Here is a 12061-nt window from a genome sequence, read left to right as displayed (position 1 = left end):
GTGGAAGCTATAGACCTATATCCCTGAGCAATTTGGAAGAAAAAGTATTGGCAAAGATACTTGCGAATAGAATAGAAGATGTACTACCAACTTTGGTGCACTCAGATCAAGTGGGCTTTGTGAAGGGGAGAAACTCAGCTGATAATATCCGCAGACTCCTACACATAATGTGGAAGGTAAGGAATGATATAGAACCTACAGTGGCCTTCTCATTGGATGCCGAAAAGGCCTTTGATAAGGTGGAATTTGCATTCTTATTTCACACGCTAGAGCGCTTCGGGTTCGGTCCATCGTTTACTGGATGGGTAAAACTGTTATACACAAATCCGATGGCATCAGTATTGACCAACGGGATCGTATCCTCGCCCTTTAACCTAGGGCGGGGGACGAGGCAAGGTTCTCCGCTTTCTCCCCAAATGTTTGCGCTTTTCCTCGAACCACTTGCTATCGCACTGAGGACTAATCAGGACATCAAAGGGATAATAGCGGGGCAGGTAGAACATAAATTATTTTTATATGCGGACGATATCTTATTGGTATCCAGCAATCCCCGAACAGCAGTTGGGATCATTGGAAATGTTATCGAGTCCTTCTCCGAAATATCTGGGTACACAATCAACTGGAGCAAGTCAGAAGCAATGCCTCTCTCTAAATGTTGTCCCCCTGATATCAGAAGGGGGTGGCAATACAGATGGATGCCGTCAGGGTTGATATACCTAGGAATAAAGCTGATCCCAGGTCTGAAAGAGTTGATGCAAGCCAATATTGCCCCTATAATCGAACACATTAGTGCTCTGACCCAGAATTGGGCCAAAATGAATATGTCCCTCCTGGGAAAGATAAACCTAGTGAAAATGATACTAGCTCCCAAATTAAATTATATCCTATATATGTTGCCGCTGACTCTCCCGACCCAGTTACTCAAACAGTATGACAAAGTCATTAATGTATATCTGTGGGGGGGCAAAAGGCCGCTATTTGGACGGGCCAAAATGTATGCAGCAAAGGAAAATGGCGGTTTATCCCTGCCTAAACTAGACTGGTATCACTATGCATTCTCGCTCTCCCAGCTCTCCAAACTGAATCACTCGCCTGAGGAGGCACCTGCTTGGGTCAGGATGGAGGAGGAAATGATATATCCCTCATCTCTGGAATCCTTCCTGACACAATCAGACAGACCTATACCTCTTAAAAACCCTTTGATGGCATTTATCAGGGAAACTTGGAATCAATCGCACAAAATGACTGGTGATAGCCCATACTTAACTACGAGAGCCTCTATATGGTATAATAAGAAACTAAAGATTGGGAAGAAATCAGTCATATGGGACGATTGGGTTAAAAGGGGGATACATGTACTAGGTGATATAGCCGGGGAGGATGGGGTTTTGCCTTTTGAGGATATTAAGGAGGATTTTGATATAGATAATAAAAACTTTTATAAATTCCTACAGATTAGACATTGTATATCGTCATCAATAGGAGGACCAAAGTGCGGCCCAATTACTGCAATTCAAGAAATATTCTATAAAGGATGGCGCAGGAAAGGCGGTGCGTCAAGATTTTACGATGTTATAAGAGAATACAATGCACCCAAATTGGCGGGTTTGAGATTGAGCTGGGAGAACGATGTACATGAGGATATTACTGAGGAAATGTGGGAGAAACTGGTATCCAAATGGAGTAAATTCTCTAGGGAGGCACAATCACAACTTATTTTTTACAAAGTACTGAACAGAAGCTATTGGACGCCTAGTAAACTGGCCAGACTGAAATTAAGGGACAGTGACATCTGCTGGAGATGTGAGAAGGAGACAGGCACTTTACTGCACATGTTGTACGAATGTGAGAAGGTCCGGAAAATGTGGGATCAAATTGTGATATTCCTAAGTAAGGTCCTGAATGTGAAGATAAATAACGCCCCAATGGCATGTGTTTTGGGTATAGTACCGAAAGGGATTAAGCTGCCTAAATACCGGGGAATGTGGTATAGAATGGCCATGATATCAGGATGTAGAATTGCATTACGACATTGGAAATCACCTGTTGATATTACTTTTAAAGAATGGATGGAACTAATGTTTCGGACAGCATCATATGAAAGGGTGACGTATAGAGTCGCAGGGAGAGAGGATATTTTCGCTGAGATATGGGACAGTTTTCTACACCTGACTGAACGATCTGAGGACAAATGAGTAAAATGGGATTACAATATTGTCAAGGATGAATATGAAAAAGGGGATTTGATCTTATGGTACTTGTGCTCTATAATATATTATGTATATATGTACATATATTTTATGTCCGGATGGTGTGTCTATGGAACGGTCACTGTCTCTATCACACTCACATGTGCGCAGATATAGCCACATACAAGTATCTAGGATACACATATTCATATGTGTACATAATAGGTTTACACGCACTCATATACACAAGGATAAGGTATACACGTCAGGGGCACACATACATGCACATACTCATGTATAGGAAATAGACATACATACACCTACATATACACATAGTTGAGATATAGGCTTTCACTGACACATAGGGGGATACACCAGTATATAGGAGACACACACATACGTAGCTGAAACGTAAAAAAAAAAAAAAAAGATGCAGCACATACCTGCTCGCAGGTAGATCGGTCTACATGTAACGTATGACGTATATATATATATATATATCAGGGATAGTATGTTTTTTTTTTTTGTAAGTGCTTCTTTAATTTCCATGTCAGTTATTAGTGTATTTGTATGAGTCTCTTGCATGTTTTGTATGTTGTCACAAAAATGAAAAAGGCGAATCTTGGATGTTGCATATTATGCTGTGAAAAGGTATACTGTAAATAATGGAAAGATTTGTGCAAAAATATCAATAAAAAAAAAAAAAAAAAAGGAAAGATGAAATTACCTACCTGGGTTCCATCCTATAGAGGCAAAATGGGATCCAATGTAATAAAACTAAGTCAACCAACGAACTAGATTCCTGTACCGGATCTCCTCTCTGGTAAACAAGAATACCTTGAAGACTCTAACAGGAGCACTCATTCAAGGGTACTACAACTATGCTTGCACCTCATGGTACCAAAGCACCTCAAAGGCACTAAAAACAAGATTACAAACATCACAAAACAAACTGGTCAGACTACTGCTTGACCTTACTCCTAAAACCCACCTCACCCCTGTCCACTTTGACAACCTAGGATGGCTTAGAGTTAGAGTTGTTCCGATACCGATACCAGTATCGGAAATGCCGCCGATACTGCCTAAAATGCTGGTATCGGTATCGGCGAATACCCGTCTAATGCTGCGCTCCGATACCATATGACGTAATTTATCAACAACACTGCGGTCTGCTGAGTGAGCATTATAAAACAAACGTGTTTTTAATCGACCGTGAATTAAAGTGTCAATGCTGTTTGTCATTTTAACAGCAGATACTTTCTTAAATGCCATCTTCCCGAGAGAGGGGTGTTGACGGGGAGCTCTGATGGGTTCGCGTGCTGGTGTTATTAGCATTAGCTGAAGCGCTAACAGAAAGCTAGTTTTAGCTTAACGTTACCTTGGCTAAAGTTGGGGCTATTCATAATCCAGCAATAATGGCTGCAGACCTGCAAGCAAAGTACAACGAGTTGGCACAGGAGTATTCCAAGGTAAATCGCTTTTTCACCAGTAACGTTATATTGCCTTGTTTCCATCTAACGTTAGCTCACGTTAACCTAGCTCACGCTAAGTGGCTAACCTAGCTCACGTTAACATCGTCACTGATCGACCTCTCGCACACAATTAATGACATAATGCGGACAGCCATATCGGTGACAATGTTTAGCTTTTAGTGCCAAATGATAAGAGTCTGAGGCGGAGTCTCAAAAGAGAATGTTGAATATTTATTGTGCAAAAATCACAACGGAGCATCTGCTAGCTAACTGAAGTCACCGGAGCCTTCTGGATAGGAAGTGCGCAACAACATATAACGTCCGTGCGGAATCAATGTCCCAACAACCGTTCCGTGGGTGAACTCATTGAGCATAGTTGTCAATTAATGATACTAATACTAATCTATACAATCACCTGTTGTTGAATAAATACCATTACTTTATAGTTATTACTAAAAAAAACAGTATATATAAACAGTAAAACAGTAAAAAAAAAAAAAAAAAAAAAAGTTATATAATTTTATATAATTTTTTTTTTTTTTTTTTTTATGTATGCACTGGTATCGGATCAGTATCGGTATCGGCCGATACCCAAAGCTTAGGTATCGGAATCGGATCGGGAAGGAAAAAATGGTATCGGAACATCTCTACTTAGAGTAGACGACAGAGTACAGCAACTTGCAATGGGCCTGGTCTACAAGATACACTACAGCACTAAGATACCCATGTGCATGTCGAAATACTTCCCAAAGGTCAGTGAATACCACGACCACAACACCAGAGGGAGTTCCACAAATCATGTTCAACCCAGATAAAATAATTTAAAAAGTTAAAAAAAAATAACTTAGAAATGAGATTGCATAGGTCTATGAATCGATATCGCGATTCTGTTTCGATTAATTGCCCAGCCCTACAGTGTGTACAGTAAGTTAGCTTGGTGATTATCATTGTGATGTAGGCTAAGCTGGCTAGCTACTGTTAGCATACAAGCACTGTAGCCTACTTACTTTTTCATCCACAACGTTTTTTCTGATCCAGATGCATAAGTCCACTTTTCATGTTGCTCAGTTGCTGGTTTATACTTCGGTCCTAATGTTGGCGCAAAGTTTAATTTAGCCTGACTTGACTTGTTATAGCTGTACAGCTTACTAACTACTAAACAACAACTTTCTCATAGTCTCAACTTTCACATAGTCAAAACCAGTGATGGGAATAACGGCGCTATAAGTAATGACGTTACTAACGGCATTCGTTTTTTCAGTAACTAGTAATCTAACGGATTACTCTTCCAATCTCAATAACGCCATTACCGTTACTGCAAATAAATGCGGCGCGTTACTATGAATGAACCTGTTTCTTTCATCAGACAGATATCTGCGCTGAGGGGCAATATGTTCTTCCTTGTTTAGTGCGCAAATTCTCCACTCATCTCCTCTGCAAGCACTGCTCCACTGTGTGTGTCTGTCTACTCTGGTCCAATCACATTCAGCGTCCCGTCAGAGTGTCTCCCCCCCCCACCCACAGTCTGCGAATCAGAGCAGAGTAGGGCGGGTCTTCACGGAATGCATGTTATCTTTCAGCGGGGCGAGTCAGAGCGAGTTGACAGCGCATCGACAGGTAGTCTAATCTGCGTGTACTGTAGCTAGTAACCTCATTCCCAGTTGTATCCCTGTGAGATAAATGTAGCTAGTAGCCTAGTTTCGCCAGCAGACAGTTAGTAGAAAAATGTGGCATGTTCAAAGAAAGTAAAAGAAAAGTCGACAGTGAAATGGACTAAAAAAATATGCGTGCATGCATCCTCCCAGCACCAAGAAACGGTAGCTCTTGTGAAGAGTGGCAATATGAAACGCCACTATGAAACAAAACACAGTTATTTTGATGCAGCCTTTCCTCAGAATTCAGTGCTAAGAACCACAAAAATAAATTAACGCTGGTGTTAGTAATGCTGCTGGTTGTTTTGTTAAGACAACAGAGTTGTGTGTCGGCGCCAGGGGCGGGATGTTTGGGTGAACGTCCCTCTGAGTTGGACGTTTTCCAAGCGATCTTGGAGCGCGCTGCTAACACTAATGCTATAATGCTGGGTCACTGTTTTAATGTTCCCCGCCGTGGGATGTCACCGCTTTTCCCTCCTCTTAACCGGTTCATTGATGAAGGTCAGTCGGTAGCTAATGTGGGGGGTTTTGCTGAGTCTTATTTACCCTTTTTACGGGTGAATGGGTTGACAACAGGGCGCAGGGCGGGTGTGCCGTGGCTAGAGCCAGGTAGCATCGATCCTGTGCCCGGGCGGTGTTGAACGGAGTCCCACCCGGAAGCCGACACTTGAGAGCAGGTCGGCCCGGCAGGTGGCAGTATGGACTGATGAGTTATACTGCTACAGGATGGAATTTAGCGGCGGCCAGTGTTGTGGCTCAGCTGACTGTTTTTCTGTCCACATTAGCGTCGGGTAGTGTGGCTACAGGACCAGCCGACGCCGAAAACATTTTGCATGTTTTTGGTGTTATAGATATCTTGAATCAGTCGCAAGCTATAACTGCGGGGAGGATTAGAATGCTATCAACGCTTGTTGTTGTGAAGGATCAGATTAAACCGAATATATATATTTATTTATGGATATATATTTAATAGTATTTGTATATCGTTTGATATCCCTTGTACATATACACTGAATATCCCTTTATTCTACTACAGCCCATAATAGTTCATTCTCTTATTGGACAAAAGGACCAGGCGCCAGGGACAAGCCCCTGGCGTTCAAGTTCAAAGGTACCGACGAGACATGCCCTTACTAGCCTCAGCTCCGCGCAGGAATACGGCTACCGAAAGCAGAGCGGCACTACTTGTCCACTGTGCATATAAATATGGCGCAAGAAATGTAGAATTCCTCTTAGTCCTTTACCCTTCTACCCAACTAAGTAACAAGACGTGAAGCCTCACCCCACGATACCGCGTGCGGTGTAGTACGGCCTGTTTGGCCTTAGAATAGCAGTGAGACCTCGTGCGAATTAATAGCTGAATTGCCAGAGTTTGGCACCGTATTTCTATTAAGTAATAATAGTCTATTATGTATGGTGCATCGTTCGGTTAGAGTTCTAAAGTGAGCAGCACCCCCATCGTTTCCTCGCGTTATCTAGAGTCTTAACCAGGTTGGGCAGACCACGCGTGGTGCTTTCATCCGAGGAGTTCTGGGCGAGGACGAGTGGACCTGCACATTGGATTACCTACCCCGACGACTGCTGAGCCCTATACGGCATGGAATATCTATTTGCTTTGGTGCTTTGATTTGTGGAGCGGATAATCACCAACACCGGTGAGTGTTGGATTTACCCCGAGAGGAGCCAAGGTGAGACGGCGCTCAGACCAGACTGAGGTCGCCTCGCTTCTTCTCCGTTGTGGACCTACAGCTACAGCTACAGCTATCATCTACAAGAGAGCCCGAGTGTATTCATCTGCGGATCAAGGTTCTACGGGCACTGTGTTCTGTACCTGAACTCTCCCTGGAAATCGTTGACCAGACGGGATGGGGTCCTCACGCCTTGCATGTCCGGCTGCAGAACAACTCCTCAGCATGTTCTGGAGGGGTGTTCAGTGGGGGAGCGTGTGTCACCTAGTTTGATGTCAGCTTCTCCCGTATCAAACCGGCCCTTTCTGTCGGGGTCCCCCCTTGGGTGCGAACTCCCTGCCCGCACGGTTGGCGGGTTCAGAGGCTACGCACAGCGGGAGGGACCGGGCCGCCTATCTACAGTTCCTTGCGGCCCAGCGCCAGTTGACGGCGGGTGCACTCTGGGATTATTATCACATATGGCTACAACAGTGCCATATGTCGAGGTGGATGGAGAGAACGTTGAGGCGGGGGCTTGTCTTGCAGTTCGCACAACCCCACCCTCCGTTTTCAGGTTTGGTGCAGACCCTATTGTCAGGGTCAGCAGCAGTGACAGCTCTGGCCGACGAGATCCAATCTTTGTTGGCGAAGCAGGCCGTAGTCGTGGTCCCGAGAGAGGACGCGATGTCAGGCGTCTACTCCCGTTATTTTCTGGTGCCCAAAAAGACGGGAGGTGTCAGACCTATACTGGATCTGTCCGCGTTCAATCGTCTGATTGTGGCGAGACCATTCAGAATGTTGACCGTCAAACACCTGCTACTCGCTGTCAGGGTGGGAGACTGGTTCACCTCCATAGCAGGGCTGTACGCTAAGCTTTTTCACTAGGGGCACACTTGCCCCTAAATGAGAAATTTAGGGGCAAAGAATATTTTTTAGGGGCAAATTTTTAAATAACTATTTTACCATTATAGTAGGGCTGGGCGATATGGCCTCTAAATGATATCGCGATATTTTGACATTTCCTCTAAAGCACTTAAAAATGCTTGATTTAACTCTTTGATGCATACAGTCACGCCAATATGATGATTATAATAAGTCCCTGCAACATATGTTTGCATTATTAAACCATGAAGAGATGAAGAGTAGTCTACTGACACACTAATAAAAAAATTATTTACATCTAAGACAATTTATATAAAAACTCTTGCCTTTTACACAGTACTGTGTTTTCTATCCACTTTAGCCAAACACACACACACACACATATATATATATACACACACACTACTGTGAGAAAATAATAATCACACAGACTTAATGATTTTAGAATATTTCAGATAATGAAATTAAATGTTTATATCATCAACTATCCAGTTAGTATTTATACTGTGTGTAACAGTTGGCTACTTTAAATCATTGAATGTAGAGAGAGAGCGAGAGAGAGAGAGAGAGAGAGAGAGAGAAAGAGAGAGAGGGGGCGAGAACGAACAAGAGAGCCAGCCCCCCCCCTTCGCGTTTTGATAGTCTAAGCTGCCGTAGGTGATGACGTCACACTCGAATGTAAACAGGAAGAGATGGAGACACACGGAGATGGAAATTCAATGATATACAGAAATGAATAACCAATAAATATGAAGTTATGTTTAAACTTCTGTTGTCAAGCGTTGTCAATATAACCCACCCCCTTTCCTCACGAATGGAACTAGTCTTGTGGAGTCCGCTTTGACCGTTTTCCAGGGTTAGCAGAGATCGCTAGTTAGCTTAGCATAATCCTAATGGTAACCTTGGTTAGCAGCTACTGTTAGCTCATTGCTCGTGTCAATTAAATTGCATGTTATTAAAGGTCCGCGCTGGTCTGTCTAATGAAATTACAACCGCAACATTATATTGCACTGTACAGCCCTGGTTGTAGGCTAATGTTTTACTACAATTTGTATGGATTCATTTAGGAGTGAAATGCGAATGAAGGGTTGAAATCACCACTCGCAAGCTTGCCCCCAGATATTATTTTAAACTCGCACGGACCAAATTAGGGGGCAATTTGCGATCATATCATCGCAGTGTACAGGCCTGCATAGACCTGAAGGATGCGTATTTTCACATCCCGATTTTCCACAAGGGGCACTTGTGAGATCGTCTGCTTGCAAACAGATCCACTGAAGCTTCCCCGAAGCGATCCCAGATCTGCCTGACTACGTCTTATCTAATGAATTAAATGTTTATTATCATCAACTATCCAGTTTGTTTTTATAGTGTAATGTTTGGCTACTTTAAATAATTGAACGTAGAGAGTAGGGTTGGGTACATTTCACATTTGAAACGGTACCTGTGAATCGATACCGGTACCCCAACGGTACCTTTTTTCGGTACTTTAGTCTCTAAAATTTTTATCTACCTACCTCAGTTGTAAAAAGAAAAAATCCAAACTTCAAATAATTTATTATATAATATTAGGGGTGTAACGGTAATAAACATTTAATTCATTAGCAAAGACGTAGTCAGGCAGATCTGGGATCGCTTCGGGGAAGCTTCAGTGGATCTGTTTGCAAGCAGACGATCTCACAAGTGCCCCTTGTGGTTCTCGGTCAGCCGGGAGGACAATCCTGCCTTGGGGGTGGATGCCTTCTCAGTGTATCCATGGCCGCCCGGGCTTCTGTACGCCTTTCCCCCCACACACCTGATAGGTCAGTTGTTGGAGCGGGTACGGTGGGAGCACAGGACCTTGATCCTGGTTGCGCCGGACCGGGGCACAGCTGTGTGGTTCCCGGTCCTGATCCAGCTATTGATAGCCCCGCCGTGGCCTGTTCCTTGGTCACCGCGGGCCCATTCTCAAGCGGCGGGGTCGCTGTGGCAGCCCCCTGTGCTGGGCCAGCCTCTGATGGTTTGGCTGGTGAGAGGATGAGTCTGGAGAGGATGGACCCTTCTGTGGTTGACACCATCCAGAATGAGCGTGCTCCCTCCACTATCGCGCTTTACGCGGGTAGGTGGCGTAATGGCGTATGTTCCAAGAGTGGTGTAAGGTGGGGGACCGGGACCCAGTGTCCTGCCCCCTGGATGCTGTCCTTACTTTCCTTCAGTCTCTCCTTGATAGACTGTCGGCTTCGACGGTGAGGGTATATGCTGCAGCTATATCCTCTTATCATGAGGGGTTTGAGGGCGTTGTGTTGTTCAGCCACCCTCTTGTGAAGCGTTTCCTGCTTGGTGCTCTGCGCCTTAAGCCAGTGACACGCTCTCTGGCTCCGAGTTGGGATCTTCAATTGGTCCTCGGTCGGTTGTCCAAGGCCCCGTTTGAGCCTCTTGAGCAAGCGCCGTTGGAACAGCTGTCGTTCAAGACTGCGTTCTTGCTGGCCATCACCTCCGCTAAGCGAGTGGGTGAGCTTTGTGCTCTCTCGGTGCAGCCCGAGTGTCTGTCTATTCGTTTCGATAGCGGTGCCACTCTGCGGCCTAATCCAGCCTTTGTGCCAAAAAATATCCGGAGTTCTTTCCGCTCCAGGGATATTATGGTTCAGGCGTTTCATCCGCCTCCTCACGCTAGTGAATTGGAGGCGGGCCTTCACCTGTCATGTCCGGTCCGGGCTTTGGGGATTTACCTCAGCCGTACTCAGGGCCTCAGGGCTACCGATCAGCTCTTTGTCTGTTACGGTGGCTCTCGTGCTGGTAAGGCACTGTCGAAACAGCGCCTGTCCCATTGGTTGTGCGAGGGCATTGCCCTTCGCTACACGTTGGCCGGGCTGGCTCCCCCTGGGGGCGTCAGGGCGCACTCCACTCGTGGGGTGGCGGCCTCTGCCGCCCTGCTGGGTGGGGCCTCGGTGGAGGACATCTGTGCTGCGGCTTCATGGTCCTCACCGGGTCCCTTCGTAAGGTTTTACCTCATGGACATGACCGGGGATTCTGTCTCCCAGGCGGTTCTGAGGTCTGGAACCTCTCCTGCTTCCCGTCCTTTGGTGGGGTAGCAGGGGTGTGTGGGTGTGGACCACAATGTGTTGTGTCACACGTGGTCCCGCCTGTGCTGTGCGTTTAGGAGGTTTCTAGTTCCCTCTTTTTCGCACTTGGGTGGAGTTGACTGCCGCCCCCTCTTCACTAGGAAGGAGGGGTGACGGGACTCCCCTCCCCCCTGATGTGGGCTTTCGGGTCCTCAGGGGGTGCATTTGTCGGTCCTCGCGTCTGCTCTGTCCTCATATCTCGATGGCGAAGAGCAGGACGCGATTCGCCAGTATGACTATATAACGATTTAATAGTTATAAGAGTACTGGCTGAGCGTCCTGCTCTTAGCGCGCCCTGAGGTCCCTTGGGAAACTTTTCTGATGGAAACTGTTTTCCGAGGAAAGGCGAGTGGCGACCATGCCTAGTGCTTTATAGTACGTCACTAGGGCGGGGCCTGGTCAGATGCTGGGTGCATTTGTTTATTCGTTTAATGAAGTACAGTAGGTACTGGAGATGAGGTACATCTCGATGGCGAAGAGCAGGACGCTCAGCCAGTACTCATAACTAGGTTATATACATAACCTATTGTTTTTGTGTACCGTTACACCCCTAATATTATATAATAAATTATTTGAAGTTTGGATTTTTTCTTTTTACAACTGAGGTAGGTAGATACAAATTTTAGAGACTAAAGTACCGAAAAAAGGTACCGTTGGGGTACCGGTATCGATTCACAGGTACCGTTTCAAATGTGAAATGTACCCAACCCTACTCTCTACGTTCAATTATTTAAAGTAGCCAAACATTACACTATAAAAACAAACTGGATAGTTGATGATAATAAACATTTAATTCATTAGCAAAGTCTGCTATAAGGCATTCTCCCTTTCGGTCTGTGTGTGTGTGTGTATGTGCGAGCGACTAGAATAAGGCAGAGTGATACCAGTCCAGTGATAATGTGCAGCTTCTATATCGTGGCACCAAAGAGTTTTTACTGCATTATTTACGGGACGTTTTATGTTGAATCTGCAGGTCACGAAAATGTCAATCAGAAAACACATAGGAGACAATCCAATATCTATCTAAATATCAGAAAGCCTGCCAAAGCCGTCTCTTGTGTAGATCACGTTAGGGCTGGGCGATAAAACAATAACGAT

At 45.1% G+C, this 12061-nt stretch overlaps 1 protein-coding gene across 2 annotated transcripts in view; it reads right to left on the bottom strand.

Moving 5' to 3' along the window:
* ptk7b (protein tyrosine kinase 7b) overlaps positions 1–12061 on the bottom strand; it is a 345893-nt gene that overhangs the window by 287388 nt on the left and 46444 nt on the right. The gene's annotated exons all lie outside the window — the stretch shown is intronic.

The sequence above is a fragment of the Notolepis coatsorum genome, assembly GCF_963971535.1.
Source record: "Notolepis coatsorum genome assembly, chromosome: 8".
Taxonomy (NCBI): domain Eukaryota; kingdom Metazoa; phylum Chordata; class Actinopteri; order Aulopiformes; family Paralepididae; genus Notolepis; species Notolepis coatsorum.
This window is presented reverse-complemented; position numbering and strand designations above follow the sequence as displayed.